Source organism: Desmodus rotundus, chromosome 5 (genome assembly GCF_022682495.2).
Source record: "Desmodus rotundus isolate HL8 chromosome 5, HLdesRot8A.1, whole genome shotgun sequence".
Classification (NCBI taxonomy): domain Eukaryota; kingdom Metazoa; phylum Chordata; class Mammalia; order Chiroptera; family Phyllostomidae; genus Desmodus; species Desmodus rotundus.
In genome coordinates this window covers 24,316,935-24,344,064 of record NC_071391.1, presented here as the reverse complement: position 1 = coordinate 24,344,064, position 27,130 = coordinate 24,316,935, and the positions used below count along the sequence as shown (strand labels likewise).

At 37.5% G+C, this 27,130-nt stretch overlaps 1 protein-coding gene and 1 pseudogene across 1 annotated transcript in view; both read right to left on the bottom strand.

Annotated features, from left to right (window-relative positions):
• DCDC1 (doublecortin domain containing 1) overlaps positions 1 to 27,130 on the bottom strand; it is a 367,520-nt gene that overhangs the window by 241,477 nt on the left and 98,913 nt on the right. The window lies entirely within an intron of this gene.
• Positions 1,682 to 27,130, bottom strand: LOC112303195 (phosphoserine aminotransferase pseudogene; annotated as a pseudogene).

The following is a 27,130-nucleotide window of genomic DNA, read 5'->3' as shown; positions in this document are numbered from 1 at the left end:
GAGGGAAGGGTAGTTGTAAAGGCACCAAACAAAAGTGTAATTGTCTCATTCTCATCTGTCAGGTTTTTAGCATCAGTCCGTGTTTCAAGCAAAGACTGTAAACAGGAACAAAATATTGAATGTGTTCCATCTATAAAACTTGATAGCAAAAGCAGAGTCGAGGCAATAATAACTCAAGACCGTGCTAGTCACTGCATACACGCAACTCATTACCAATGCGCCGTATAATATTTAATTCAATTTTTTACCCTAATTCAAGCAGCTCCCTACTCATGGCATTTAGGCTGTTTCCAAACTGTTAAGTGCAAACACTGCCATAAGGAATGATGCTGAATATGTAGTTTCAAATACTTGTTACTATTCATCCCCACTTTGATACATACCAACCCCCCCAAAAAATCTGCCCTGATTCACACTCCCACTAAGACTGTCTGAAAATACCTATTTTAATCACTCCCTCACCAGCTCCAGCTGTGGGCATGCTTTTTAATCATTATCACACTGTCATGTTAGGTGAAAACTTACATCGTTTTAATTTTCATTTTTAAAGTTATCTATAAGTCCAACTTACACTATACATTATTTTCATGGCCTTTTGTGTTTTGTTTTTCTGTAAATTTACTATTCATATACTTGGCCCATTTTTCTATTGTCTATTTCTTTCTTTCTCTTTTTTAGGTGTTTTAGAACTTTAATGTCCTTCATGTATTCAACAGAAAACACTGACAGTGGGTAAACGACAGGGGCAAAGACTCTTCAGCAAGGGTCTTCCAGAACTCACAACATCACTCTGGTCAAACACTACAGTAAGAACAGTCAAGTGAACAAAGGATAAGGGAGTTTAACAGAGATTTTTTTAGTTTAACAGCATAACTGAAAAGTAAGGAACCAACCAACCTTCTCTTCCACCCACTGAAAGGAAAATAACAGTGAATTGGGGAGCTTCTAAATCTTCTGGAGCAGCTTCCAAAGGAAGGAGAGAGACAAACCCACTGAAAATATAGTGCTATAATGCACAGGGTCCAGGGTTCTAACAAATTCCCAAAGTCTCTCCATGTAGTACTGAGAACCACATCATTAGCCATATAAATGTGCAGAGATGTAGACTATGTGGTATTAAAAACAGGCCTTGCTATATAACCATATGGTATGTCATCTTTATCTCTTTATGAGACTAATATAAAGATCTCTAATTGGCCCTTTAGCCTAAAACTCCTAAACACTCACCACGTGGTCAAGGTTGACCCTAATTAACAATTGTGGAACCCAGGAGCCCCCACTGCTGTTATTTTGGAAAGGATCAAGATTCAGCACCTAGAGAACCCCACCCACCCTCAATGCTACAAATTTGAAACATTAGTACTTTGTGCAAGTCCACAGGCAAGTCTGAATCCTCAGATCTAGCTAGAAAAAGCAGCAGCAAAGACAACATAAGCTGGAATCATTAGAAAAGCTTAAGGAAGACTTTTTTAAAAGCTTCCAGTTCAAGTCAAAATTAAGTGTCTGTTCCACCAGCTTTGCAGAGCTGTGGATATCTTGCTGTTCTTTGAAAAACAAAAGGAAAATCTATAATAAGCATGTTCTTTTGAGAAAAATACCATGGTTAAGTTTTTGAAGCCATTGAGCTACGTTCAATTTTGGACAGGGTTCAAGGGTAGAGTGTATATTGGATAGGATGCATTCACAGCTGATGCATCTCCAAAAATTTCTTCATGAAGGCTGCCAGCTCCTGCACATCCTCGATCACAATGGTGTTAAACAGAGAGGCCTGGATGCCTCCCACAGACCTGTGCCCTTTCAAGGAGATCATACTGAGTTCAAGGGCTTTATGAAGAAATCTTTTTTCTAAAGCATCATCCCCTTTGGCGTTGTCAATGCAGAATGGAATATTCATCCTGTTTCTATCCTGGGGCTCCACTGGACATACACAGAATCCTTGTGAATCATCAATGATATCATAAATCATTTGAGACTTGATGGAGCTAAGCTTCTCCGTGGCTGCTGCACCACCACCGTTCTTAATCCACTCCAGGGCCAAGCCCATGGTGTAGCTGCTGAAGCAGGGAGGAGTGCTGTACAAGGACTTGTTTGCGGCCTACTTTGTACTCCAGGACCACAGGGCACTCTGTGAGGGCGAGGCCCAGCAGGTCATCGCGGATGATCACCACCGTGACCCTGGCGGAGCCCACGTTCTTCTGTGCACCAGCAAAGATCACCTCAGACTTGGAAACGTCCACTGGCTTGGGTAAGAAGTTTGAGGACCTGTCACAAACCAGCACTGCATCCTTGACGTCAGGGATAAAGTGAAACTCCACTCTGTGCACAGTCTCATTAGAGCAGTAATACACATAGGAGGCCGCAGGGCTGAGGGTCCAGGTGCTCGGGTCTGGAACTTTTGTGTAACTTCCAAGTTTAGGGTGGACGATATTCATAGTCCCAAACTTCTTGGCTTCTTCTGCAGCTTTAGGTGACCAAGCTCCTGTCACTGCATAGTTGGCACACCTGCCTATTTTCCATCCAGTCAGGTTTAAGGGAAGAGCACTGAACTGGCCAGACCCACCTCCTTGCACAAAAATCACCTTGTAGTTGTCTGGAACAGCTAGCAGTTCCCGCACAAGATTCTCTCTGTTGTTAATCTTAGCAAGATCTGAGGACCTGTGGCTCATTTCAAGAACACTAATCCCAATACCTTTGTGGTCTAATAATTCTTTTTGTATCTCTAACAATACCATGTGTGGCAGCTTGGTGGGCCCGGGCCTGAAAGTGACCACCTGCTTCAGAGCGTCCCTGCTGCTGCGGCATAGGCGGCGAGTCAGTTGGAGAGAGCTGAATGTGTGGGCTGCGGCAGTGTGTCTGTCTATTTCTTAGCAACTTGAAAGGGCTCGGCATATTCAGAAATTGGGCCTTTTCATGTGTGATGTAAATTTTGTCTCTAGTCTATCATTTTTTCCTACTTTACTGATAAATTTTACTGTTTTTATCTCAAGCAGATATTATCAAGAAATATAAAAGAGAGTTCTCAAGGTCCATAGACAATGTCAAAAGGTGCAATGAGGGTGGAATAGACAAATACTGTGAACTCCAAAAAGGAAATAATGTTGACGGGTGGTGGCACAAGATCAAGATCAGTGGGTGGGAATGAGATACCACTTCACACGGGTCAGAGTGGCCATCATAAACAAATCAACAAACAAGCGTTAGAGAAGATGTGGAGAAAACGGAACCCTAGTGCACTGTTGGTGGGAATGCAGACTGGTACAACCACTGTGAAAAACAGTGTGGAACTTCCTCAGAAAACTAAAAATGGAACTGCCTTTTGACCTGGCAATTCCACTGCTGGGATTATATCCTAAAAACCCTGAAACACCAATACAAAAGAACCTATGCATCCCAATGTTCACAGCAGCACAATTTACAATAGCCAAGTGCTGGAAGCAACCTAAGTGCCCATCAGTAAATGAGTGGATCAAAAAACTGTGGTACATTTACACGATGGAATTCTACGCAGCAGAGAGAAAGAAGGAGCTCCTACCCTTTGCAACAGCATGGATGGAACTGGAGAGCATTATGCTAAGTGAAATAAGACAGGGTGGTGAGGGACAAATACCATATGATCTCACCCTTAACTAGAATATAATCAACAAAAGAAAAAAGCAAGCAAAATATAACCAGAGACATTGAAATTAAGGACAACCTGACACTAAACAGAGGGGAGGTGGGAGGGCATAATGGAGAGAAGGGTTTTCAGGAACTACTATAAAGGATACACGGACAAAACCAAGGGGGAGGGTGGAAGCAAGAGAGGAAGGTGGGTTTGGCTGGGGGAGGGTCTGGAGGGGGGAAGGCAGACAACTGTACTTGTACAACAATAAAATAATTTTTAAAAAAAGACCAGCAGGTGGGTTCTATGGATGTTAATCAGTCCTTTTCCCATAGCGAGCACAAGAGTGTGGAGGTAGATAAAAGCAAACTCAAATGGAGGCCAAGAGAAGAAGAGTGATGTCTGAGAAGGGTTAGGTTTAAACTGCACCGAAGAGGTGAAGGAAGGAAGGATGGAGAGGGTGAAGGGTTCTCAGAGTACTGAGTATTCAGCACATTTATTCCCATCTATGTGCCTTTACTTGACCATACATTTTCCTTCATCTTTCCTCCATTCTACCTGTCCAATATGTATTATTGTAAAGAAGCATGTATTGTACCAAAGGGCTATATTTTAAACTTCATTGTATGTCCTGGCATGTTCAGCACACATAGGTCCTCTGTGAGTAGGCAGATAAGCTTCTCTACACAGGTAAATGATACAATTTGATCACACAAAGGAGAAACCAGGGACCCACACCTTCCTTTTTCTTATTCAGCCAGTCACAAAGTCCCACCAACTCCGACTTAGCAAAGTCCTTCAAATCCTTCTTTCTCTTTTCCTTCACTCATAATATCTTAATTCAGAGCCTCATCAGGTCTCACTTGGACTATTACAATAGCCTTTAGACTACTCTTTCTGCTCTCAAAACTAACCCACTCCGATTTATCCCTTTTGTATTGACCATTTTCTTCCTAAAAATACAATTACAACCCTTTCACTTCCTAATTAAAACCATTTAGGGAAAAACTCCTTAGCATCACAAACGAGGACTTAATAGTCCAGTGCCTGCTTGTCTTTCCAGCTGTGTGTCCCACCTATACTATCTTTCTCCACTGAACTATGTCCCAGTTCTATATCCTACTCTGTCAGTTACTTAGAGGTTTCCATGTACTTCACTGCTCCACTAAAGTACTATTCCTAGGCATAAGCTATTCCTCTGGCAGGAATTTCCTCCCATCTTTCCTAAGTTATAGTCATGTTTCACAACTCAGTTTAGACATCAAATCTTCTAGTGAGCCTTCCCTGATATGTATATACCTGCATGCACACACACAGAAAAAGCATTACTCTCTACTGTGTATACTATAGCACCTTCGTGAGGATCTATATTATAACAATCATTATATCATATTGAATGTACTTATTTACAGGCCTTCCCTGACTAAACCATGAGCATCTCAGGCCACCTCCCAAAACTTTCATTTTTTTTTTATATTTCACCCCTAATGCTCTACCTGGTAGACACTCAGATATCAGTAAATGTTCACTGAATAAATAAATGCATAAATATTTGTTAATGAGTGATCTGCTCACCTTCCCACTACCTTTCTACTGCATGGTGGTAGAATTCTGAAAGTGAGTTCCTCTTCTGCTACGTGCCAGTCCGTTAGTTTCCACAGCCAGTTACAGCGATGAGAGAGAGGATACAAAGCAGAACAATAATCCTGTTGGCACCAAAACTCTGTCACGTTCTGGCGTACTCATTTCCACCCCAGTAAGCACTTCAGACTAGACAATCAAATGCTGTAGGTGAGCTTGCAAGGGTAATTTTAAAGCCCTGCCAGAGACTCAGAAGTGTTTGTGGGGAAGTTATTATGGCTGGAAAACATGAACAACAGAAAGCTATTTTGAGTATTCCATAGACAAGGTTGAGGGGCGTGAAATTTTCTAGCCACTCAATACATCTCAGGGCCGCTGGCCCCACAGAGAAGAATCAAAGTACTAACCAAGGAGGTCACACCACAGATAAGTATTTGGGTCACAAGTGGTACGGCATGACTCCATATATTTTGAAAGTGATGCTTATAAAGTGCTATTCAAATTCTGGGTTGTACGGCCAGAATGATAGGGTTCCTACAATAGGTCTCTGATAAGTAAAAATTGAACATAAGCCACGGAGCGTGGGGACTTGGCTGTGAGACTTTGTTAACAATGGCTGCAGTTCTTGTTGTGTGCACTAAATGCTTTCAACGCACTTCTGTTATACAGGCCCTTTGATACTCCTGGCCAACACGCCTAAAATGAGAAAATGATCATATTACACTATTACACACGGTGACAGAAATACTACAAACATGGGTGATACTGAAAAACTGCCCTACAGAATGATTCTTAGCCCCGACCTAGCTTGTAAGACTCTAAGGCCCCAGGTGTGACAACGGCCCTACAACGTTGACTTCTGACAAACCAGTGAGGCAAACTCCTGGCTGAAAAAGACCTCAGCTCAACCTGTCCAGTCTTATTATTTAAGATATAAAAACACTAAGTTTGAAACAAGGAGACACGCGCAAGTTCAAAGAGTGACCAGTGACAGATACTAGTCCCTTGTTCTCTCAGGTGAGATGCCAGAAGGGAAAACCCACACTGCTGCTTCCTGTGGATTTCCAAACTTCTTCAGAACCTTGAGGTGGAAGAGGATAAGGGGGGTAAATGGTAATGGGGAAATACAATAAAAAATAAACTATTTTTTAAAACCTGTCATTGTAATAAAAAGGGTCATTATACTTTATTCTTTGGGATATATTAAAGACCAAATAGTGTGCAAAGACATTCTTACTGAATGTAATGGTTTTGCTTACCGGGATATCTCCAACAACCAGAACAGGCCCTCGCACATGGCAGGCACTTGACAAATATTCATTGAAGGAATTGAATCCAAAACTCAACAATGAGGTGATAACTAAAAAACTACAGCACATGGACAATGGAGCTAGTAACAACGACCAGAAAACCATAATGAGATCCTGATACACACTCATCGAAATGACTGAAATTAAACACTGACAATACTAAGTGTTGATGAAGAAAGAGACTGACTGGAACCCCTATACATGCAGGTAGGAGTATGAGTTGGTTTGAGTACTTTGGAAAATACCATGTCAGTATCTATTAAAATTAAATATATGCCTACCTTATGTCCTAGCAATTCCACTCTGAGGTGTATATATCCAAAAGGAATAAGTAAATGTATCATCAAAAGACATGTACAAGAACATATATCATTATTCATAATAGTTAAAATCTAACTGGAAAGAACCCAAATACCCATCAATCAGAGAACGGATGAATAAATTGTGGTATGGTGTAGTACAGTTAATAATGGATGCCACACAAAAATATAAAAGAATAAATTAAAATACTCAACAATGTGATGGACCTGATTAAGCTGCACAAAAGCAGCCAGGCATCAAAGAGTATATAGTATATGATTTCATATATGTGAAGCTCAAGAACAGGCAAACAAATCAGTGGTTATAAAATCAGAATAGTGGTTTCCTCAGGGAACTATTAATGAGAAGATGCAAGAAGAAACCATCTTGGATGCTGGAGATGTTTTTTTTGTCTTAGTTTAGATGGTGGTTACAGGAGTGAATTAACACCTTTAAAACTTCATAAAGCAATTTACTTATGATATGTGCCCTTTACTACATATATAGATTATAGTAAATTTTTACAGGGAAGAAATAATTTAAAACTTAAATTAAAATGTAAATTATTTTGATATAAAAATGCATAATGTAATAAATTAAGACTTCTAAAACATGTACTCCCTCATTGCAATGATAGAACAGCATGTGTTGGCCATTAAATATTAGATGATAATTTGGCTACTTGGTAAAATGCTCTGTTTATTGGTTGTAATTTTTCTTGTATGTTACAGCTTCTTTAAAAATCAAATTCCCTAATTTAAGTCATTCATTAAATACCATATTTATTGCATTCCTGCCACATACTAGGTAAGCATTGGGTCAAGTACAGTAAACACTAAAAAGGTAAATACAAAAGGTCCCTTTCTGGTGCAGGAGATATTACAATGACACTTTCCCCCACACAATCTGCATGATAAAGGCAAACTATGTCTTTGTGCTCATATTGCAGCTTTTGCTACATCAGTCTGAAATCTGTTCATATATTGTGATATACATGATCTCATATTAGTATGTGGCTTACTTCTCTAATTGGATTCTAAGCCCTTCCAGGGCACAGACTGTGATTTCTGTTTTTTATCTCTTATGAATAGTCCTTGTTCAGTGTTCACAGCAAGCAAGTGCCCCAAAATAGGATTAACAAAGTGACTGACTCGTGCCCCTTGGAAAAAAAATAGATGGCACACAGGCCACCAGGTAAACATTACGTTGCCCTCCAGCGGCCTCGCCCCCCTGCAGGGAAGGCCATCACACCGGACACTGAGGGCCGTTTACTAGCTCTTTGGGGAACACAGCCAAACACCTTGCTCTGTTGACCATGCTGACTCAACAGAAAGACTCGTTTACTTGATACCACACAGGTACTGCAGATCTAAATGTTTTGCCTGAATTTATGGTCCCAGGACAAAGAATAAATATTTTGAGATAGTCCTCAATCCCAATAATAAACAGGACACATGAGCAAACCAGTGACTACAGTGAGGTGAGCTGGACAGTTCGGATTCAGTCCTGCCTGGACCAGCTCTTGATCTTAACATTGACATGAAAACCTGTCAGCTCTGTCCTTTACACAACCAATGGGAAGAGTAAGACTGATGCATTGGATGCCCTTACCTCTAGCACCACTTAGCTACAAAAAGTTCTATAATATCATGATTGGGCATTTTTTTCAGAATATCACAAGTCCCTGCCTTTGATTCAGTGCAGACAATATTGTTTCTTACTGTGCCACCCAGGCAGATTGAAAATACCCTTATAACTGGGAGTGGAACCATTCACCCCAAATTTATCTATAATTTATCTATCAGAATTTCTGATGATGCCAACTCAACCAATATGAATTTATTTAAGTAACTATTATACATGGTAGTTTTTTCTGATTACTCTAAATGCTCATTTTAGATGATTTAAAAAATATAGAAAAGCTAAGAAAAAACTGAAAGTGACCTATTATCCTACAACTTAGAAAAAAAACACCATGTGCTTTTCTTTACACATAAAAACATATTTTATATGTATAACTTAGATATATTCTATTCTGTTCTGAAACTTCACTTTTTAATGTTATACTGTGAGCCTTCTCTACATCATTAAAATGGTTCCATGAGCATTATTTTAATGACTGTGCAATTCCATCATATGCATGTACAATAATTTATTTAATCTTTTTTTATTGACAGAGTGCAAATTTTTGTAATTTTGCCAGTTCTGCCACACCTGGACCATTTGAGGAAGTGATGATGCAATGGACAAATTGCATCTCCTCTCTCCTCTCTAATTCATACTCTTTTCCCGTGGCTGTTGGCTTGTTCCTATGGCTGTCATTAGCCAATTAGAGAGCACTTTTCCACCAACAGTGAATTGATTAATTCTATCACAATAAGGATAATTTTGGTGTCTGGGCCTTCTCAACTATGTTTTAATGCTCACACCTTAAAGAACCATTTCTCATTGCCAGACATGTCTTTTAACTTACAGTTTCTGATGGTGGAGGTTGTCCCAAAAGCTGACCTCTGAATACAGAAACTGTTGTTATAAATTTTTTACAAGAGATGACTCCAAAAATCAAAGTAACTTATCACTGAAAAAATCAATTAGTTTATTGATGACACATTGTGAAAACAGTGATTTGGTTGATTTTCTTTTCAAAGAAGTTTATTTTGGTTTAATGAAGACACAAGTACAACATAATAGCTAATTCCAAAGAAATTATTTCACTAAGATCTCAACATCTAAATTCAATTACTTTTTCCTTCATCAATGATTCACATTTACTGAACACCCACTAGAGCGATCTGAGACCAGACCGTAAAAGCTCTCACTCTGTGGGGTATGATAAAACAGCTGGGAAAGCCTCCTGAGTACTAAGGACCACAAGCATCCATAAAGCAAGTCACCTCATATTACATGCACTCAGAGAAGATGAAAATTTGTCTCTACAACAGTTGGCCCCTAGTTTGTCTAAGTGTATCCATAATTCACCATTTAAGGAAATCTGGAGAGGATCGACAAAACAAGAATATTTGACAAAAGTAGTAAGACCAGAAGCTCACGATATTTCCCACCAAACTTGGAAGAGGACTTTGTCTTTCAGCGTGCCTAAAACCTAACAGAAATGTAAGGCTGTCACATGGCGGATACTAATTGTTCCGATTAAAGTCTAACAATCTTGCTTCCCTGCTGCTTCGAGAATGTCTCTGACTTTTGATCCTGACATCTGTGTCTGACAAGAATTTCACTCTGCTCTGACACTCCTTCTGATGTTGATCCAGGAATTAATGGATTGTGAAAAAGCTGGCAGGATATCATTTAAAAAATAGAATTCCTAGTGTACAAATGATGAAAAGGTATGAGAATTCACATACTCTGGTACCAAGACAATGACCAGGGTTGGGCGTTTGGGCTTTTACATATTAGTTCACAACAGAACTGAAAACAAAATTTAGCTAAAAAGTTCTCATGACAAAATAGTTATTTTCACGTCCTTTCAATATGTAGGAATAATGCTTGTTTTTCAAAAATACGAAAACAAATTCCATAGGAGATAATTTGCTCTGAAAGTTGGCTTTTAACATGTACAGTTGACCACCTTTTAGAAGGAATTTAGTGTCTTTATACAATGGAAAATTTTGATTAGAAAATGTAAGAATTTTAAAAATGACATGAAATGACACTGTTAATACTTATGCCATCTCTCTAATAATTTATATATTTGTATACACAAGACCTTAGTAAACTATTGATCAAAGGAGAACTTTAATTATGGAAAGTATGTGATTTTTAAATGTAAAGGGAGTTTAAATTAAAACTGTCTAAAGATGCATTTTAAATTAAGGAAGTCTCTTCAGGATTGAAATTTTACACATCAGAAGATACTGCCTTGCATTTCATGGTTCTGGATAATTACTAGATGCCAGTGGATAACTTAAACATAGCTTAGATTCACTGACATTAATGTGTGACAAGCATTACAGAACATATTTAGTAATTTTAGATGAAAAATTAAAAGCGATTTTGAAAAACCAGGGGAAAGTACCATAGTAGCAACAATATAATTCTTTGAGTAAGAAAAAAATTCTGCTTTATGTCATAATGATCAGAAATTTAACAATTTAAAAAGAAACACCAGTCACAAGTCAGAATGGCTACCATCAATAAATCAACAAGTTGCTGGTGAGGATGTGGAGAAAGGGGAACCCTTTTGCAATGTTCGTAGGAATGCAGATTGGTGCAGCCACTGTGGAAAGCAGGTAGAAGTTACCTCAAAAAATTAAAAATGGATCTGCTTTTTGACCCAGCCATCCTACTTCTGGGAATCTATCTGAAGAAATCAGAAACACTAATTTGAAAGAACATAAGCACCCTTATGTTCACTGCATCATTATTTACAATTGCCAAGCTATGCAAGCAGTCCAAGTGTCCATCATAGATCAGTGGATAAAACAACTATGGGACATTTACACAATGGAATACTACTTGGCCATAAAAAAAGAAGAAAACTTTACCCTTTGTGACAGCATGCATGGCCTGGAGAACATTACACTAAGTGAAATAAGCCAGTCAGAGAAAGACAACTACCATATGATTTCACTCATATGTGGAATCTAATGAACAAACTGAACTAACAAGCAAAATAAAGACAAACTCAAAGAAAGAGAGCAGGTTGACAGTTATGAGGGTGGGCGTTTGGGAGTGGAGGGATTGAGCAAAAAGGAAAAAGGACACATGGACACGGACAACAGTGTGGTGATTGCAGGGGGCAGAGTGTAAAGGGGATAGATGGTAATGGAAAATATTAAAATTTTAAAATATGTTTTAAAAGGAAAATATACAAAAATATGTATTAAATATATATGTAAATATATATACATGTATAAAAATATATATGTACATGTATATACACATATAAAAATATATATGTACACATACCCCCATCCACCCCCTCAGCAAAGCCCAAGCAGTGATCACTCTGTCTCTGTCATTATAGGGATAGTTTGCAGATGCCAGTTAACAGACTAAGGTGCCTACGCAACAGCTAGTCCATTTGGGTTTCCCATGCCATCCATGGGCATGACCTGGAAGGACCTTATCTGCAGTCATAGCCATAGACCTCTCCCTCCTCCCCAGTGGCTACTCTGTTGATGCTGAGGCACAGGATGCCACAGGAACGTGTCAGGTATTCTCGCGTGTATAACCCAGAAGTGTGGAAAAGCTGATGCTCCACAATGCTAACCTTTGACCAGTGGGAAAAGGAAGCCATTGGACAAATCCTTCCCTGTCTCCTACAGAAAGGACAGTACTGAGATGTAGTTCACATGGCTGTTGAGCATTGAGTCACACTTCATGCTTGCCAACTCAGCAACAAATTTTTGCACGGGCTCTTCCTTCTTCTCTGCCTCCTTGTACCCATTATTTCCGCACCTAGAATTATCCTCACCAATAAAAGAAGAATAGGAAGAGTAGAGAAATACTCTCTCTGATGCTGTGATTCCAGGGGAATCTAAGCTAAGATACAGGCCATACTGCCTGACAGAAAAGCAACTGAATTAATAATCTGCAATTGTAAGAAGGAAAAAAAGGCACATATTTGAACACTTAAAAACACATTCCTAAACAAACTGTAGAATAACAGGAACATCACAATTAATACTATAGAATATTGAGAACTAAACAATGATAAAAGTACTACATAATGGAAAATATACTAATAATTTTTAAATCCCTTTCACAGTAACAGCAAAAGAAAAACAAGGTATGAAGGATTAAAAAAATAAGATATTCAAATAAATTAATAAAATCTGTTGTCTATCCTGCTAGGTTATACCTAAGTATTTCCAATCACCACCATCTACCTTACCCATCTTAGCCAGATTTGCATATAAAAATTTAAGATGCTCGTTAAATTTAAATTTCAGATAAATACTGAATTTTTAATATAAGTATGTCCCATGGCTGAAATACTGCTGTCCCCAGTGACCATGAACATTCTGAGACAGGTGAACTTTAGATTACTTTAACCAAATATTTACTTAAAAGATTTTTATTTATTTCTCTTTAGAGAGAGAGTGGAAGGGAGGGAAAAAGAGAGGGAGAGAAACATCAATTGGCTGCCTCTTGCATGCACCCAACCAGGGACCTGGCCCACAACCCAGGCATGTGCCCTGACCAGGAATCAAACCGGTAACCTTTCAGTTCACAGTCCAGTACTCAATCCACTGAGCCAAACCAGCCAGCACTAACCAAATGTTTAGAATATACACTTACTTATTACTTAAAGACAAATGGATAAAGAATAAGCCAAGAACTGTTTCTAGCTCTTTTTATATATAATCTCATCAATACTCACAGAACCATGTAGACATTCACATTCAATAAATAAGAACCCCAGGCAGCATGGAGGTTCCCTTATTTGCAGTCACCCAGTAAGAGGCAGCAAGGATTTGAACCAAAGAAGTCTAGCTCTTAACCTCTGGATTCTACTGTCTCCCTTATCCATGAAAGGATAAGTATCTCTAGTTCTCTGGAATCCGCTCCTTTGACCTATACAGGCAAGTTAAATAAATTCTACGCAAGCCCATTTTTCAAGAGGCCTAGTTTTCTTGGTTGATCCATAAGCTACTTCAGAAAACATTTATGGCTTTTAAACTCTAAACAAAGTAACTGTTCTCATTTAGCATTATCATCTCCAGGACTCGACATGCAAAATGGAAAGACCACCTTCCCCCATCAGCCTGAGCTTGGGGTCAGAGCTAGATTGCCCTCACATACTCAGGCTTCTGTATTTCTCACAGGACATGTTTCAAACTATCATAACAATGAACATCTACCAAAGTATAGTAATATTATAATGATAATATATTATGTCTCAACTGGCTACATTAGGACTTACTCATTCTTCTATTTATTTGCCATCATCTATATTTATCAGGGACAAATATTTGTACACACACAATTGGGTCCCCCTAATCAGTGGCTCCTATCCACATTGGCTACTACCTACCAGGGTTTTTAATTACTTCCCCTAGTTCCTCATCCTACCTCCACTCTTTCAAGTTCTGAGGCCTTGGGATTTGAAAGTAAATTCAATATCAAATGAATCAAACATGCTTCTTGGATCAAGATTAGATGAGTTAATTACTTACTGACATGCATAGGTACTTTATTCTTTTGTCAGAAAAAAAACCCAAATGGAATTGCTTTCAGTATTTTGAAGGTCTCCTATATACAAGCTATCAGTAATTTTCCTCTTTATATTCTCTGCTACAGAAATTCATAATGTGGAGTCTATATACATTCATAGTTAAAATTTAATATAAGATGTATAGAACACCTAAACTTTCAGAGTAATTAATTTATGAACTACTCTGTTAATTAATATTTTAAAAGTTCTACAACACAAATAAATTAATTTTATACTGGGAAAGTATGGGCTTTTATATGGGCTAATATACTGTTAGCATGACTACAAAATAAATTCCAAATAATTAAAGATTTAAAGTTAAAAAAATAAAAATACTAGGGGAAAATATTCTTATATTCTTATAATGTGGAAATTTTACTTAGCATGATGCAAAACCAAGAAACTATACTTTTAAAAAAGTGACAGAGCTGATTAAATAGAAGTTTCATTACTATATGTCAAAGGCCACGAGAAAATTTAAATGACAAATTTAGGCAGAAATGTATTACATTTTTCTATGACAGGTAATTTAAAGACAACCTATAAAGAATGTTCACAACTAAATAAGAGAAGATGAACATAACTAATGAGCAAAATTATGAATGGATGAATTATAGAACACAAGTGAGCAATAAATGTACAGAAATATATTTAACTTCACTAATAATCAGCCTATTATTTTTTAAGATTATTTTTAATCTATCAGGCTGACACAGGTGGATAGAAGTAAAGACACGGAAAATGAAACACTAATTCATCTTTGGACACAATGTAAACAGGCTCGAACTTCCTGTTGGAGGTATTAGGCAATATCTGTGAAAAACTAACTGTGGATATTATTTCTTCCAATAATTCTAGTTCTGTTTATCATAGTATCTATTTATCTATTTACCAACATCTAAGAGTTACTAGGTCCCAAAACCTAACACAGCAGAAGACATACAGCCACAAACAGTGGCCTCTCAGTACACAGTCATGTGGAAAGAGGCCCATGTCCATGGCATAGTAAATAATAAAATAAGTCACAGAATATTACTTGAAAAAAGTATATAGTATTTCTATTTGTGTGTGTGTGTATATATGTAGATGTGTGTATTTATATGAATATGCCCAGAAAAAATGTTATTAAAAGCAGTTATCTCTGGGGGATGGTTTTGGTTAGGAGACTTTCATTTTATGTTTTATAAACTTCTGTAATTTTATAGATGATTATTGATTCACTTATGGGACAACTCCTACATTTTAAAAAATGGATGACAAATATTAGTTCACTGTGAAAAAGAAGAGCTGTTTTCATGAAAACAGGGTGATCAGGTTACCACATGAGGCCTAGATTCTGTTTTATAGTTACAAACAATATGTCTCCATAATTAGAAATGTGTGCTTATATAATCCCCAGACAATATAATGTCATTTGCCCATGGATTTTCCAAAGTAAACCCTGGAGAAATGGTTAATATTTTAACTATAAGAAACTAAGGTGATGAGACATAAAATAGTGAATGACAACAAAAAAATAAACTTCAATATGTATAATGTAAAAGCATATTTAAACATTTAAAATAGCCGAGTTTATTTTTAAGTTACTTTTTAAATCTCATTCATCATGCTTCATAGGGCCAGGACCTGTGGGATTAACAGAGAGCTGGAGAACTTCAGTCTGTGAGGAAGTGGGAGGTTCCTCCTGACCACGCCCTCACTGAGCATTATGCAAATCAAGGAGAGCCACACAGGCTCTGATTTCCCTGAAGGATTGATGAACAAGTACAAAATAATAGGAAGTGATAGGAAACAGACGACTGAGGTCTAATTTAATGTCACTTAATGAGACAATATACCTTAAATTGGTCTTCAGAAATTACAGGTTACAAATAAGATAACAGAAATGTGTTTTTATCATTTTAGTTCACTAATATAAATTTCCTTATGAAGGAAAAGGATATTATTAGCTATATAATGCAGCTAAATTTAAGAGATTTGCTAATTTAAGATAGTTTGTTTCTTACCTTTAGTAATATATGAAATAAAATACTGTAAGCACATGCAATTAAATATAAAGATAAAAATATATTTAACATTGTATAATGTTTATAAGTAATATAAATAAAAATTAAGTAACACATTTTAATAGTTTTATATTTAAACAATATATAAGGATGAACATGGATGTGTTCCTTCATCAAATCCACATCCAAATAAGGTTTAAAATCCTGCACATAAAAGATTAAATTTGTCTAGAGAAAATTCAAGCACCTCCAAACAACTGAAATATAAAATGTGCTCAGTATGAGTAATCTGGAGCTCATGATGTATATTTTGTGTGTGTGCAGATATGACATGTATGCATAACATTGTATGTGTGCGTTGTGTCGGCACACTCACAAAATCCTCCGCTAGCCAAAATGTTTTGATTTTTTTAGCTGCCATTTTAAGCTTGTCAGCCACTCCTCTGCCTAAAAGTAAAGGAGCAAATCTCCTTTTTTGTTCTGGAAAGAAGCTCTGGAGTGCCTTTGTTAAGTTTCATGAGCCTAAGGCAAACGGTAACTGTCCTGGGAGAAGGGTGGCACACCACCTTATCTGTGGTTTCCGAAAGCTACCCATTACCATATTTCTTTGCAGAGTGAAGGAGCATCTGGGGCAGACCCTGATGGAGCTCCTGACCCCTTCCCTTTGGAGGTATTAGGGCTGTTGTTCAGCTTCATTAATGCAATGAGATGGGCCCCACTGTGTTATAATAGGAAAAAAATTAAGAAACTTCAAAGGGGAGACTTCCAGAGGAAATCCTAGAATTCCTACTAATCTGGGCAGAAAGAAACTGTAACTATTAATATAAATATTTTTTTCCCTTGTGGCTAGGGGAAAAATGTAATAGAAGATAGAAGTAGATAGATGATTGATAAAGATTAGACCAACAGATAAATTTAGGAATGTTTATAAAAGCTTAAAATCAATGATTAATTTTTAATGAACACATACAAAAAACTTGAGGTGAATTTATGTTGTAAAAGTCTGTAATACTTGAACTCAGATTTCAGAATCCATGGGTGAGTTATGACCCTACTCTGTACCCTTGAGAAGAACTCTGACTTTGCTGAGGTTGTAAACAGTATCTGTTTGCAGAAGGGGAAGATCTACACCTCAGAGTCCAAACTACTACAGAACCCCAACCTGGCCGCTTAGCCCACGGCAACCCCACTTCTGCTGAAATGCCGTAACTCCGTGTCATAAAAACCAAATTGTTCTTGCCAGATCAGCTAAGGGAGCTATGTGCAGTGGAAAGGACCTCCAGAGTCCAGCACTTACCATCATCAAGCCCAGGGAGTCCTAGCCACTAAAGACTTAGCTGTCCCAAGTAGACAGACATGGTGTGTGGCCTTTGCTTGTAAATGACCTGTCCCATTTTCCCTCACCTGAGCCTTACATCCAAGCCAGTGCTCACCGGGTTTTTGCATCCACTGTCAGAGCAGCCGCAGTGGTCCTTCTAAAGCATAAATCAGATTTTTCCATGCACAGCAGTAAAATAATTCAACTCATGTCTCCGTCTTTGCATCTAAATCTTGCTTTAAAAGATTTTACTTATTTATTTTTAGAGAGGGGAAGGGAGGGAAAAAGAGAGGGAGAGAAACATCAATGTGCGGTTGCTTCTCACATGCCCCCTACTGGGGACCTGGCCTGAAACCCAGACCTGTGCACTGACTAGGAATTGAACTGGCGACCCTTTGGTTCACAGGCTGGTGCTCAATCCACTGAACCACACCAGCCAGGGCTAAATGTTTGTTTGTTTTTTTTTAATTTAACACTACAAGTGAATTTTGTTTGAATTGACGTGTTTATGATTAGCATAAGATTCAAAATACATTTCCCTCAGAAACAACATTACAAACGGGGGAGGGAGAGGATAGAAAAGGGAGATGGGGCAGCACACTCAAATGTTAACATTTTACAGAAGTCCCAAAGCCAACAGCTCTCATTTCCACAAAGATAAAGAAATTACGGCAAGAAGTAGATGAGATGTCTTTGCTTTTGATCTGTGCTGAATTGTACATTTGAAAATGGGTAGGTCTATTTGTAAATGCAAGCTGAAATATATAAACTTCAAAATTATTTTAAGTCAAACTATGAAAAATTACATTTTTAGATTTTCTGATCTGGAGGGCTATAAACAACTCAAGCAGATTTTGAAAACTTGTCTCAGTGAATAACATCACAAAAGGGAAAAGTATGTACATGTGTATACAAAGGAAGAGCACAAAGTATTCCACACGATCCACCTGTTAATTAGACGTGATAGAAACCAAAGTAACTCCGTGGGAAAAGATTTACGCGTTGTCACTAGAAACCACATCGTACATAGGAAAACACTGCACTTTCACAGGTGTCATTCCAATGACCGTACACTGAAATTATTCTGTTTAAGGCAAGGACACACTTGAAAGGGAAACTGGTTACTGTAAGACCAGATACTTCAAATGTAAGAAGTCGTAAAACACATACTGTTCTAAATGATCCAACATGTATATGCTATATAGGTTTCTTCAACCTTTAAAATATAAAAATCACTAATGTAATAGCATTTGATTTTTGTAGAAAACAGTTTAGTAGACAAATAATATGTAAGTAGAATTCAACTAATAATTCTTTTTATAATGCATATTCTATATCCCTGTTGCATCTTTCAAAGGTTGTGTGTATTCAACCTGTAGTTATGAATTGTCCATTATTTGAAAGTCTATGTTAGATGTTTGAAGAAATATAAGCATTACAAGATGCAGAAATTAATCCTCTGTAAAATATGCTCCCACTAAGAAAATTTTCATATTGCATTTTATCTTAGTATTTTACTTAGAAAAAAATCAGTCATGATATAAATATTGCCAAAGCAGAAAATATACAGGTATGATTATAGAAAGATAGTTTCTAATTAATGAGGACACAGGAAGAGAAAGCATTTCTAATATGTAGCAAAGTTCTCACAAAAGCCAAAACACCAGGAAATTAATGCAACTGATATACACATTGGTACAAAAAAAAATAATATAATAATCATCACCATTGTTATTCTCCCCAAAAGCTTTTTTCTCAACACTATAAGAATACATGTTTAAAGGAAAAGGCTTTCAGCAATGACTTCCTCTTCAAGTCCTATTTTCTATGTTTCTAATTTCCAGTCACTACCTAAATGGGACAAATGGCTGATTTCCTTAACAGACATCACTTTTTTTAAAAGCTATTTTCATTTGAATGCTGCCTTGATTTTATATTTCATGACATCAGGTCATTTGGGCTACTGTAATGGTCCAGTGTCGAGTGACATTTGCAGAGGGCTTTATTTTATCTTTTATCTAAAGATAAATTTTATCTTTTATGATATAAGCATAAATATACTTTTATAGACACAGAGTCACAATAAGATGTAACAGATAATAGGTTGGAAAGGATTTAAAATTCAAGCATAACTTTGAATAACATTTTTAGAAGTTCTTAAAGCCTGTGCCCTCATTTTTAACTTACATTTTCCACTTAACCCCCTTTCCCACACTCCCATCAGTTGGTGCACGGGTTGTGCACCAAACCTGGATGACATCCCAATTCTATGTCAGGGTCCTGATTTTCAGTAGAATTTAGTGGGTACATAGATAATTTTGCTGAAATTGAATAGCAGAGTTTTCTGAGCACATGAGTTGCCACTTTAAAGTAATAGGGCTGATTCTCACACATGGCTCGAAGAAGCAGGGAAAAGTGATCACGACAAGGACAAGTCTAAACAAGCGTTAACCTGGAGCCACGGTGCTCCCAAGGCTAGCCGGCCCCCATGCCTGAGACGGTGCGAAAGAAACCCACACATGCTCTCACACACACACACACACAGCCCACATTAGAAAGAAATGATTCAGAGTAAAAACTATACATATAGGGAAAAAATTAGAATTAATTTAGATTACAAGTTATTTGTATGTGAAATTGAATTTATATATATAAATTGAATACATAAATTGAATTTATATACATATAACTTGAATAAATTTATATATATATAAATTGAATAGCAGAGTTTTCCAAGCATGTGAGTTGCCACTTTAAAGTAATGGGCTGATTCTCATGCATGGCTCGAAGAAGCAGGGAAAAGTGATCACAACAAGGACAAGCCGAAACAAGCATTAACCTGGATCCACAGTGCTCCCAAGGCTAGCCGGCCGCCATGCCTGAGACGGTGCTAAGGAACTGGGATATGTATACATACATAACACAGTATCTATACCCATTCATCCATCCATAGACACTTAGGTTACTTCCATGTCTTGGACATTGTAAATGCTGTAATAAATCTTGTGGTTCATATACCTTTTCAAGTTAGTCTTTTCATTTTCTTTGGATAAATACCCAGAAGTGGAATTGCTGGATCATATGGTAGTTCTATTTTTAATTTTTTTGAAGAACCTCCATACCGTTTTCCATAGCGGCCGCACAATTTACATTCCTATCAACAGTGCTCAAGGGTTCCCTTATCTCCACATCTTTCAATCTTCAAAACGCTGGTCCTGTTGTCTTTTGGCTATACCAGTTTCTGATGTGACATTGGGTATCATTCTTATCTGAGCTTCTCTTGATATATGAAGTTTCTTTCTACTGCTTTTAAGATACTATATATAACACATTTTTTACAGTTTGATTATGATGTGTCTTTTGTGTTTTTATTGGGATGGGGAAGATTTATTTGCTTGGAATTTGTTGAGCTACTTGGATCTGTTGGTTTCTAAATATTTATCAAATTTTTGGCCTTTGTTTCTTTAAAAATGTTGTTTGTTTCTAACGCTCTCACCTTTTCTCCTGGACTCGTTACACATATTTTAGCTTGCAGGATTATTTTTCCAATTTTTTTCTCTGTTTTATTCATTTAGAACTATTCCTGTGGTAACCATTAGCTAAACTAGGGATCAAATCACCTCCAATTCCATAAGAAGTTGTTAGAGAAGAAAGCTGCAGCTACAACTGTTTGCCTGGAATGAAGGCATTTAGTTCCAGAAATTCAAATATAAGAGGAAATTATATAAACATTATCTTTCCACATACATTCTTCCATCGAGACTCTCTTAACAGTTCAAACTTATTTCTCCTCATTCCTTAATGCTAGAATCCCGTCTTAAATCAAGTTATCTCACCACCTTCTAATCATACCACCCTCTGTTCTAGCTTTGTGTTTCCCACTCTCCTGTATGGAACGGAAATGTCTTTCTTATTTCTCCTTATTTTAAAATAATTAAGTATTTAAGGTATAAGTATGTGACAATAGCAGCACAAAGAACAGGAGAGATAAGTGGAAATATATTAGTATAAATTTCTTAGATTATAATGAAGTAATAAATATTATTCAATGATAGATTATGAAAAATTAAATATGTATGTTATAAATCCTGGAGCAAATACACATATACTCATACACATAGAACAAAATAAAGATATATAGCTAATAAGCCCATAATAGATATAAAGTCAAATCATTAAGAGATTATTACATTTAAAACAGGTAAGGAAAAAATATCAAAGGAAAAAATAACAAATGAGACAAACAAAACTCAAGTGACAAGATTAAATCCAATCATATCAATAATTATATTAAATATAAATGGTCTAACCACTCCAACTAAAAGAGATTGTCATATTGGAGTTCAAAAGCAAGATCCAAACATATTCTTTCTGAAAGAAACACTTGAAATGTAAAAACACAGATAGGTTAAAAGAGGATAGAAAACAATGTCTCACAATAACACTAGTAAAAGGAAAAGTAGAGTAGCTATATTAATACAAAACAAAGTAGACTTCAGAAGAAAGAATATTACCAGGAATAAAGAGCATTTTATAATGATTTTTAAAAAGTCAAGCCCTGGCTGGTGTGGCTCAATGGAATGATTGCTGGCATGCGAATCGAAGGGTTGCCGGTTCGATTCCCAGTCAGGGCACATGACTGGGTTGCAGGCCAGGTCCCCGGTTGTGGGGGCACAAGAGGCAACCACACATTGTTGTTTCTCTATCTCTCTTTATCCCCCCCTTCCCTTCTGTCTAAAAATAAAAAATAAATAAATAAAATCTTTAAAAAATAAAAAGTCAACTCATCAAGAAAATGTAACAGTCCTAAATATATATGACTCCAACTACAGAACTTCAAGGAGAAATAAACAAATCCACAATGACAGCAAGGATAACGAAAAATTTAAGCAACAATTGTATTAAGCAGCTTGAGCAAATTGGCTTTTATGGAACACTCCCAACTAACACAGCAGAACATACACAGCACATTCGCTTAGACCATATTCTGAGCTTTAAAGCAGATCTCAAGATTATCCAAAGAAAAATACTGAGTGCATTCTCTGGTCACAAAGGAAGTAAACTAGAAATTAGTAACAGAAAGTTATATAGAAATACCCAAATAATTGGAAATTTTAAAACATACTTCTCAATAATGCATGGAAATGGTAAAGAAATTTTTAAGCTTTTGAAATGAAAAAACAAAATATTGAAATTAGATAGAGTTAAAGCAGTGCTTTGAGGGAAATTTAGCAATAAATGCTTATATTAAAAAAGTAGAAAGGTCTAAAAACAACCACCTTAACTTCCACTTTAAGAAATTTGAAAAAGAAGAATCAATAAAACCCTACATAAGTAGAAGAAAAAAATCAAAAGAAACAAAATCAATGAAGTGAAAAGCAGACCAAAAAATAGAAAATCAATTAAACTGAAAGCTGTTTTTTAGAAAATATCAATACAATTGATAAACTTCTATTTGATCAATTTATAAGGTCACCATTATTTCTTGAACGTGTTGCCTTCCTTCTGAGTCCCCTTTCCTTCTTACTGCAGTTCAGCCCTGGTTGAGTATCCTCCTCGAGAAGTGCCCCCTCCCTATTCAGGAATGCTTCAACAGGTTTCCACCTAGCCCACTGTTCCAGTGCAAACACAAGTTCCAAAAACTTGTTTGTTTCTCCTACCCTCTGGTGCTATTATGGATAGTACATCCAATCACAGAAGCGGTAGGTGGCTGGCTCAGTGCTGAGAAACCAAATTCTATCTTTGCTCCCCTTTTACTCCATAAGCCCAGAGGTCTCTATAAATCCATTGTTCCTATCAATAGGTCTGCAAATTTCTTCAGCCCGTTTTCCTGAGCTAGACTGAGATTGGGGATGCACACAGTGAACCAGTTCCCAGAACCCCACCTCACATAGAGCCTTCTAAGTCCCTGTTATGCTTCAGTAGACACAATGGATTACTTCCAACCAGGAGCCCAGCAGGCCTGTGGCTTCAGTTCTGCTCACAGCTTTGTGTTGCTATTCTACCTCTAGCTTATAATAATATTGAAGATATTTAACAACCTAGTACATCCCAGACACAAAACAATCACAGCATATGCCAGCTTAGAATAGAGGGAGGGAGGGAGAGAAAGAGGGAGGGAGAAAGGGAGGGAGGAAAGGAGAGGGAAGGAAAAGGGGAGAGGGAGAGAGGAAAGAAGGAATGGAAAAAGAGAGAGAGTACATGATGCCTGAAACTTTGCAATGCATCAAAAATGGCATGACAAATACAGAGATGATTAAATTAATAGCCATTTGATAAATTAAGTACAGTAAAATGTTAATACTAGATTCTAGGTGGTAGGAATATGGGTGCTCACTGTAAAATTCCTTCAACATTTCTGTGTGTTTGAAAAGTTAATAATGGAATATCCTGGAAATATCTGAATTTAAAAAGCCATATTAAGTTGTACAGGATGGTATAGCCCTAATTCTATACATTGGTAAGCTATAAAATCAATTTAGTAGGTCCGCACCAGCAGCTGGACAGTGCCTTACCTGTAGTAAGGTTAAATCTAGTTTGGAAAAACTCTTGTTTTATATACATATGTGAAAGGGCATGTATATAACACAATGTAAAATGTATTTTTTTTACTGTGGATTATGATATGAACTATATTTCTTACCATGGATTCGAAGAAGTTTGAAAGCCACCAATATAGAAGAGGCATAAAGCTCAAAGTCCAGCCCTATTGGTCTCAAGGGATTATAAGGAAAAGAAGAAAGAGACAGGATAGGAAGTGTTGGATGGATGGAAGAGGAGGGAGAGCTAAGATACACAGGGTTTGGACTACCCTCTCTCACCATTAGCCCAGAGAGTGTCAGTGTTCCAGATAAGTGGAGGACAAGACGAAGAACAAAAGGCTTGCATCCGGATTCCCACTTGATATCCTGGAAGGTGACTGTATCGAGCCTGACCCCTTCACCAACCTTGAGCAAAAGTGAGGGGGATGGAGACACAGAGTATATGAGTGAAACAGTGTACAGGAGGCAGACAGAGGGCCATAATCTAGCTTTCTTGAGCTGTTTTCAGTAGGGGTGTGGACAAGACCTACAAATTCTGACATGGCCCCTGGGGAAACCAAAGGTAGCAGGGTTGTTAGCAAAAAGAGCCACAAGTATTAAGGGCCCCGGAACCACAAGTGACTGCACTGCAGAGGCTCTAGGGTGACCTGCTCAGGCCACAGGCAAGATGGAGAACAGGGGAGAAACTCAGTGAGAGACAAGCTAAGGCTAAAGCTCCAGGGGGCACTGCTGACCAAGCAGAAGGCAGCCAGCAGTTCAGGAGTTACATCATCTACAAACCTCAGCAACAGCAACACTAGTGATAACTTAGTACTTGGAGACCACGTGTCTCAAAGGACCACTTGCTTTTACTTTCTTTTCATGATGCCATGAAAATTCCAAATATTTTACTCATACACTATCTAAAAGAGTTTAGGAAACTATGTACTAACATTTTGAGTTGACACTTAAAATTTTACATCATTAGCTTAAAAACAGTTGCAATGGATGTCTTTCCTGGCATATTATAAGTACTGACATTACTAAATAATTTTTTCCTTTAAATCTACCTAGTGAGATTAAATACCACAATAACTTCAGAGCAACCATCATCCATTTTTAAAATATACAGAAAAGCTCTTCTTTAACAATCAGGAAGGTTACACGTTGCTTTTTCTTCTCCTATTCATATTTCTATCTGATTTCTTCCTTAACAGTAACATATATACAACAACAGAAAGATTCAGAGCCCTACAGGAAGTTTGTGGCATTGGTTTTACCAAACATCCCTTTGTCTGATCCCTGGACATTTTTACACGCCAGGAGGAAGCACCAGAGTAGATTCAGGTGGGTGAGAGGCGTGCTTTGCCCCCAGGAAGACCCGGGAAAAGACACAAGGCACACAGCCCCATTCTCAGGCAGAGTGATTTTAGGGAAAAGTGCATATGGGGGTTGAGAAGAATCTAGTCATTCATTCCTCACATCTCCTCCCTCTTGCTCTTTGTGTACCTGTGGAGGAACAGCCCCAGCTGTGGCTTAACCCCCTCTGCACCCTACAAACCCAGATGACTACTTGGAGGGAACACAGAAGAGCAGGAATATGAGCATCTAAGCCTCTTTATCCAGAAAGCTGAACATTACCTAAGAGAACTGGTTAAATGATTTGCCCTGAATGAAATTTAGTTTTTACCTTTCCCCCCACTGCCATGAGTGATATCTTGAATGAAAAGTCAAGTCAGATTTAGGCAAGAGTTAAAAAATACTTCTTTGCATCTCTTTGCAGTGTCTGTGTGAATTTGCTTTCTAAAACATGTGTCTCCTTCTTTACTCTGGCACATGCTTTCCAAACTCGGTGACTTTCATTCCCCATTCAGCCCTCAACCACTCCAGGATCTCAGATGTTTCAGTCCTGATGTTCTGGGAGGAATTTTGGCCTCATCCCAAATGGGCCATAAGTTTAGCCTTTTTCCTTACCCCAAATAAAGTTAGATATACAATCAAAGAGATGCAGCGACAGAATCAAACAAAGACAATTGTTATAAAACTGTTGTTCTATCACCAGACCTACCTACATGGTTTACCAATTAACATTTTTATAAATTTGTAATTATCATAGAAATAGAACAATTATGTCACATTGTGAAGGGTTATTGATAGAGTTAATTTTAAGTATAATCACATAAAATATACCAGATGGTTTCAAAATCCTCTTTTTTCATTCCTTCATTATTTAATATCCTGTGAACCTCAAAAAATGTGGGCCACTCTCACCCTCTGAGAAGATCTGTACCCACTGTTCTTACTTCCTCAACATCTTTAACCCTATTCACTCTAAGATTTCATTGGCCTTCAAAGGTCACCAATAAACTTTTTTGTATCGAGCATTGGGTTGGCCAATAAGTTCATTCTGTTTTAAAGTAAAATTAAAAGGCACATTTTTTATGTTCACCAATAACTGTATTGAACAATGTATTCACTGTTTTGTTCCACTACCTTCTGCCATGTTTCAGCCAACTTCATAATCCCATTTTCCCAAAACTTTTTATCATTTTGAGCAAAGAACTATTCCAGGTACCTTTTGCAGTCTTCCAGATAAGTGAAATTTTTTCCATTAAGAGAATTTTGTAAAGACCGAAATAAATGGAAATCTGAGGATGTGATGTCTGGTGAGCACAGCGGATGAATCAGAACTTCCCAGCCAAGCTGTGACAGTTTTTGCCCGGTGGTCAAAGAAACATGTGGTCTTGTGTTATTCTGATGGAAGATTATGCATTTTCTGTTGACTAATTCCAGAAGCTTTTCTTGGAGTGTTGCTTTCAGTTGGTCTAACTGGGAGCAGTACTTGTTGGAATTGTTTCGTTTTCTGGAAGGAGTTCATAATAGAGGACTCCCTTCCATTTCCACCATATGTACAACATCACCTTTGCTGGATGAAGACCAGCCTTTGGTGCGGTCGGTGGCGGTTCACTTTGCTTGCCCCACAATCTCTTCCATGACACATTGCTGTAACGTATCCACCTTTCATTGCCCACCACAATTTGTTTTAACAATGGAATGTTTTCATTATGTTCATTAAGTAGAGAATCGCATGCAGAATTACTGTAAAGAAGGTTTCTTCGCTTAGCTTATGTGGAACCCAAACATCAAAGTGATTAACATAACTAAGCTGGTGCAAATGATTTTCAATGCTTCATTTGGATATTTTGAGTATGTCAGCTATCTCTCACGTGGTATAACGCTGATTGTTCTCAGTTAATGTCTCGATTTGATCGCTATCAACTTCAACTGGTCTACTCAACTGGGGAGCATCATCCAT